The 6,809-nt window shown below is 52.7% G+C and overlaps 1 pseudogene; it reads right to left on the bottom strand.

Annotated features, from left to right (window-relative positions):
- Positions 1–1,903: 1,903 nt before the first annotated feature.
- Positions 1,904–6,068, bottom strand: LOC125506806 (annotated as a pseudogene).
- Between the last annotated feature and the right edge of the window lie 741 nt (positions 6,069–6,809).

Below are 6,809 nucleotides of genomic sequence, written 5' to 3'. Positions count from 1 at the left end.
ATGAATCGGGATTCCCAAGTAACTAAATGGTAAAGCACCTAATTCACATATGAACAATTGTCTATAAGTGTGTTCTTCGTCTTTGGCCTTCCCAAAACAAAACACCTCGCTCTTATGAAAATTAATTTTTAAGCCAGACAATTGTTCAAATAAACACAAGATAAGTTTCATGTTACGTGCTTTAGCCATGTCATGCTCCATGAATAGAATAGTGTCATCGGCATATTGTAGAATTGACACCCCTCCATCAACTAGATGAGGAACTAGACCCTCTACATGGCCACGCTGCTTGGCCCTGCCAATAATGACGGCCAACATACCTGCCACAATATTGAACAGAAGTGGTGACATGGAATCCCCTTCTCTCAACCCCTTATGCGTCTGAAAATAGTGACTGATATCATCGTTCACCTTAATTCCAACACTACCCTTCTGGACTTGAGTATCCACTTGGTTCCTCCAGGTTTCACTAAAACCCTTCATGTGCATTGCCTGCTGAAGAAAAGGTCATTTTACTTTATCATAGGGCTTTTCGAAATTCACTTTGAAGATAACCCCATCCAGTTTCTTCAAGTGAATCTCATGAAGCGTTTCATGTAGGACGACCACCCCTTCGAGTATATGTCGTCCCGGCATAAACGTTGTCTGGCTTGGTTGAACCACTGAGTGAGCAATTTGTGTCAGTCTATTGGTGCCCACCTTTGTGAAAATCTTGAAACTCACATTTAGCAGACAAATGGGCCGGAATTGTTCGATCCGAACAGCCTCATTTTTCTTAGGTAGCAACGTTATCGTACCAAAGTTGAGGTGGAACAACTCCAAATGGCCATCGAAAAAATCATGAAACATAGGCATAAGATCCTCTTTAATAATATGCCAACATTTCTTATAGAATTCAGCCGGAAACCTAACTGGTCTCGGTGCTTTATTCAGCTTCATTTGGGTTATGGCCTGATGAACCTCTTTTTCAGTAAACGCTGCAGAGAGAACATCGTTCTCTGCTGCCTGTAATTGAGGTATATCATCAATCACAGACTCATCAAGAGACACCGTGGATATATTCGGGGGTCCAAAAAGTTTTTTATAATAATTAGAGATATACGCTTTCAGATTTTCATGTCCCACTATTGTCCCCTCATCCTGTTCAAGCTGTATGATTTTCTTCTTACTATGTTTACCATTTGCAACCATATGGAAAAATTGCGTATTGTCGTCCCCTTGAACAGCCTTTAGCGTTTTCGCACGCAACGCCCACTTAAGCTCCTCCTCTCTCAGGAGAGCACGTAGACCTTGCTCAGCCTCGGACTTGGTTCGATCCTCATTAACAGAAAGGAGGGTGGCTTCAACCTTTAAGTCTAGTGCCTCAATCAGTTGAGTAAGACGCTATTTTTCCTGTTTGTAAATCCCACTCTCATTTCTGGCCCAACCTCTCAGAAATTGTCGTAGATGTCTAATTTTATTTTGCCATCTCTCGACATGCGTCCTTCCCGTAACCGGCTTAGCCCATTCGTGTGCAATCATCTCCATAAATCCTTCTCGCTCAAACCAGCTTTGCTCGAAGGAGAAAATATTTTTATTTGCCACATGGGTAGCCTTACCCCAGTCTAAAAGGAGTAGTGTATGATCCGAGATCGTTCTCTGCATCGCATGGACCGACACCAACGGATACTTTTGCTCCCACTCAACACTAGCAAGAACCTTTTACAGCATTACTTGTCATATCGAACTGGTTTTAGCCTTTTGCGCTTACTGATTCACTGGAAAAGAAATGGGTTGTAGTGTTCAATATCATCCAATGGACTTGTAATGCTCGGATATCATCTAAAGGAATCACTGGCAACAGTGCAAAATTGCTAAACAATTTTAATCCAGCTTCTTCTATTTCTTCAGAAACCTGTCTCCTTCAAGTGGAAGCAGAGAGCACGCTCTTGACAAACTCCCGGGGCCGGCAGACAGTCGCCAACGGCGTCGCCATTGGCATTGTGAGCCCGCCACCTTCGGCCATGTCGATGGTGTCGCCTTCACCAACATCCCACTCAAAGCACTGCACCAGTGCTGCCATAGTCAAGCTGAAAAGGCGCATCGCCAGCGCCTCCCCGGGGCACCGCCTCCGGCCAAGCCCGAATGGCAGCATGGGCGTGGTGACCGCGTCTCTGTCCAAGAACCGCTCTGGCCGGAACTCCTCTGGCGCATCCCAGATCTTGACGTCCGGTGGATCGCCCATGCGTTCACGAGGATCATCGTGCCACATTGGACATGAAAGCCACCCACCGTGCAGTCCTCCATGGCCTCGTGCGCAGGAATGATTGGGCCGACGGGGCAGAGCCGAAGAGTCTCCTTGACAACGCACTATGGGTAAGGTAGGTTGGTGATGTACGACTCCTCAATCAGTTGGCCCATGCCGACGTTGGCGTCTATCTCAGCCCTTGCCTTCCGCATCACCTCTGGGTGCTTCACAAGCAGCGCCATCGCCCACTCTGTGGTCAGCGCCGATGTGTCGGTGCCGGCGGTGAGCAGTACCTGAATGTCAGCATGGACATGGCAACCATGTTGTCACAGATCGCCAAAATGGCACACATGGTGGTGGTGGTGTCACGCATGCAGTTTGCAAAATATGCTACTCACCAGGACGATGCCTTTGACGACGGTATCAGTGTAATAACCGGGGTCGGCTTCTTGGTGCTCCGTGAGTACGTCGATTACTCCCTTCTTCTCTATGTACCGGCCACCGGCATTCCGCGTTCGCCGATGGTCATCGATGAGGGCACTGACGAACGCGTCACGCCTTGTCTGCAGGTTTACAAGCGCCGCCTCGACGCCACGGAGACGGTCGACCCAGCGAAGCGCCGGGAAGAAGTCCCCGATGTTGGGCGCGCCGCTCACCGCAAACGTCTCCTCGACGATCTCCTGGATCCTGCGCATGTCGCCGGCAAGCCGGCGCGCGGTGAGCACGCGCAGCATCACGTTAAGCACCAGCTCGAAGAGCCTGGGCCGGAGGGTAACAATCCCACCCCCGGCGCTAGCGCTGGCGTCGTGGAGTAGGTTCTAAATGAGCGCCGCGACCTCGGCGCGGCGGTCACCGGCGAGCGCGGTGAGGCGGGAGGTCGAGAAGAGCACGACGGCGAGGAACCGGCGTAGGCCGCGCCAGTGGCCCCCGTGGGAGGCCCACACGACGGTGGTGTTCCCGTACCCTAGGTGCTCCGCGGCGAGCATCCGCGGCCGGCCCGCCAGCGCGGCGTCGTGCGCCGTGAAGCACTCCCCGGCCGCCGCGTATGTGGACACGACGAGCGCCCGACGCACGCCCAGCCGCAGCGACAGGAGCGGCGTCGCCCCGGCGAGCACAGCCAGCGAGCGGTGCAGTGGCTTCTTGAGTAGGTGCAGGTGGCCGAGCAACGGGATCGACTGCGGGCTCGGCGCGCTCCTGCTCCCGTCCCCCCACCGTCGCCTCAGCCGAACGAAGATGGCGACGAGGAGGAGTAGGAGCAGGAAGACGCCGCCGCTGGCCATTCCCTCCGTGGTGGCGTCCATGGCTCGTGGCGTCCCTACTACGGCACGTAGTAGTGCTAGGCAGTCAGAGCATCTCCAACAGCCGCGCTAAGCGCCGCGCGCAAAAAACATGTTTACCGTGCGCGCTGCAGCTGGTTTTGCGCGCCCGCCTGCGCTGGCTTCAGCAGCCGCGCTATAATGCAGCGCGCGCGCCGCTCTAGCAGAGCGCAAAAATACAGCGCGCGCGACTCGCCGGGCATTTTGCATATATGATATTTTGGAAAAAAAATGAACATGTGAAATTTGACACAAACAAGTTGATGAATAAAAATTCATGCCCACAAGTTCAAAATCATGCCCACAAGTTCATCCAACCAAGTTCAAATGCAAACTAAAGTTCAAGACATGAAAGACACATCAATCTTCATCTTCCTCGTCTTCGTCTTCGTCCTCATCTTCCGAAGACGACTCTTCCGCCTCCGAAGATGAATCTTCCTCCCTCTCCTCATCACGCACCGCATCATGTGAAGCTCTGACGGTGTTGGCAAGATCTTCAATGGCATCTTCATGGGAATGTGTGTGAGAAGGCACATCGAAAGACATTGCACCCATGGCGGCCGGAGGTGCACCCATTCCTCCCATGAGAGAAGCAAAACTCATGCCTCCCATGGCGGCCATAGCGTCGGAGGGTGCTCCAAAGCCACCCATGCCTCCCATGGCGGACGGATGTGCACCCATGCCTCCCATGGCGGCCGGAGGTGCACCCATGCCTCCCATGGCGGCCGGATGTGCACCCATGCCTCCCATGGCTCCCAAGCCACCCATGCCTCCCATGGCGCCGAGGCCACCGCCACCCATGGCGTCGAAGCCACCGCCACCCATGGCGCCGAGGCCACCGCCACCCATTGCACGAACCAAGGCTCTTTTTTGGATCAAGACTTCTTGTTGGGCAAGATTGACATACTCTTTTTGCGCCGCATTGGGGTTAGATGTGTCCAAGAAGAATAAGTGCTTCTCCCATTCCAACAACTTAGCTCGCTCCTCGTTGCTCACTTTCCTCTCCTCCAAAGCCACCTTTCTCTCCTCGGCCGCCACCCTTCTCTCCTCGGCCGCCAACCTCCTCTCCTCGGCCACGGCATCTTGGTTCCTTACCATTTTCCTCACCTCATTGGCTTCAACCCTTGCCTTCACAATAGCTTCCATAGCATTTTTGAGCTCATCATCTCCTTTCCTCTTCTTCTTTTCGGTTTTGTCTTTCTTGCACCCATCCGGTCGTTTTGGCTTCGAGTATGAAACCGAGTTGGGTGTGGGGCTTCTCTTGCCGCCATCACTTGATGCATCATCCTCCTCATCATCATCATTCATCTCAATTGCTCGCTTCCGTTTGTTGCTCAAATGCAAATCCTCCAAACCATCACGCTTCTTCCATTTCTCATCATCCTTTAACACTTCATAGCAATGAGGCAAGGTAAAGACCCTGCCTTTCTTGATCTTCCCCTTCTTGGTTGTCCTTGTCTCTTCTTTGAACAAGTTTTGTGCAATGTTGTACTACAAGAAAAACAAAACAAGTTAGCACTTCGGTCACGAAAAACAAGTATGATGAACATATATGAGATGCCACTTACTCGATCATCCTCATTTGTGCCACTTGGGTTAATCTTGTCAACTGCCTTTTATACGGCCGCCCACTTTTGACAATCCGAGTTGATTGTCGACCATCGGGACCGAAGTGATCTCTCGGAGCGGTCAATTCCACTCAAGTTGTGAGCATCAAAGTGTTCTTTCATTCGCCCCCAATACGCGTCTCTACTTTGATCACCTCCAATGGATGGATCCCTCGACACTTGCAAATAAGTATGGCATAGTAACTTGTCATCGTTGGTTGAGTAATTGCCCGCTCTTCCCTTCGGCGCCTTGACAATTCCCTCACCCTCCTCGTCCACCTCAAACTCATGGTCTTCGAAATGGATGTCATTGGTTTGAGACCAATGCGAATTGTTGGACCCAACACCCATAGTGGACATGTATGCATCATCGTTGAGACTACAAAGTTTTTTGAACAATGCAAATAAGCTATCTATATGTGATGATGATGCATTGAAAAAATAAGAAGAAAAGAAAAGTTGGAAATTTTTTCACCTTGTGGGCATTTCGTCGAACACGTGGTGCGCGTCGGCAGCCGGCTCAACGAGTGAGCTCGCCGGCGCTTCGGTAGCCGCCGCAGCCGTCGAACGCCCTGCAAGCTTCTTTCCCCTCGGCTTTGTGGTGCCGGAGCCGTCCGGCACCTTGTTTTTCTTCGCGGATGTTTTGCCCTTCTTCGTCCGCGCCGCATTGGGGACCTTCTTCGATGGTGCGGCGGCGGCACGGGACGGCGCCGGCGCGACGCCACCCGGCGCCGTGGTCATCCGCGGCGGCAAGAAGAGGCTGCGCGCGAGGCCGACGCTCGGCGGAGCTCCGGTGATGGCGACGCCAGCGCTTCCTGCGCTAGGGTTTCCGGCGGCGGCGGCGGCGGCTGCTGCGGCGGCGGCGGGGGGGTCACGGCTGTACAGCGGGGTGAGCGGGGCGCCGGTGTGCGCGTCCATGGGTGGGTGGGAGGGCGCCGGCGCCGGCGCGCGCGGGGCGTAGGACGAGGAGAGGAGAGAGTGCGGCACGAGCGCTCAAGTGTGCCGCGCGCTGTAGCTGGCGCCCGAAATACGCCGCGCGGGTAAGTGTTTTCAACCGCGCGCCCAACCCGTTATAGCGCGCGCGCCGTTTTTGCGCGCCCGCTGGAGCGACCCGCCGCGTTGCGCGCGCGCTAAAACGGCCTAATTTGCGGCACGGCGCTAGTTTAACGCGGCTGTTGGAGATGCTCTCAAAGACACAGCGAGTGTTATGGTAGAGACTTGTAGTAGTAGCCCTGAAGTGGTCAAGTGGAGGATCAGGGCACGTAGTTCGTACTCTCTTTGTTTGAAATTACTTATCTTAAATATGGATGTATCTAAAACTAAAATACATCTAAATACATTCATTTTCACGACAAGTAATTTCGAATGAAGGTAGTACTTATGTATGGGGATTGGGAAGGATCCCATGCCTGCGGGAAGGGAATTGTCTGCACATGCGTGGACAAACCAGCTGCTGTTTTACTTTCATGGCTCGGTAATGCGCCACGGTTACTAGTCTGATTGGATAGAAGTTCTTCTTTTTTCTTTTAAAAAAACTAGTCTGATTGGCTGTAGAATCACTTTTCTTCTCTTTGGAGATGCCGCAGAGCAAAACGTCTTGGACTCATCTTCTTTTGAGGGCTACGTGTTGGACTCATCTGATTGGATTGACCGCTAGAG

This window comes from Triticum urartu, chromosome 5, assembly GCF_003073215.2.
Source record: "Triticum urartu cultivar G1812 chromosome 5, Tu2.1, whole genome shotgun sequence".
NCBI lineage: Eukaryota > Viridiplantae > Streptophyta > Magnoliopsida > Poales > Poaceae > Triticum > Triticum urartu.
The sequence above is the reverse complement of the archived record's forward strand: the minus strand, read 5'-3'. Positions and strand labels throughout refer to the sequence as shown.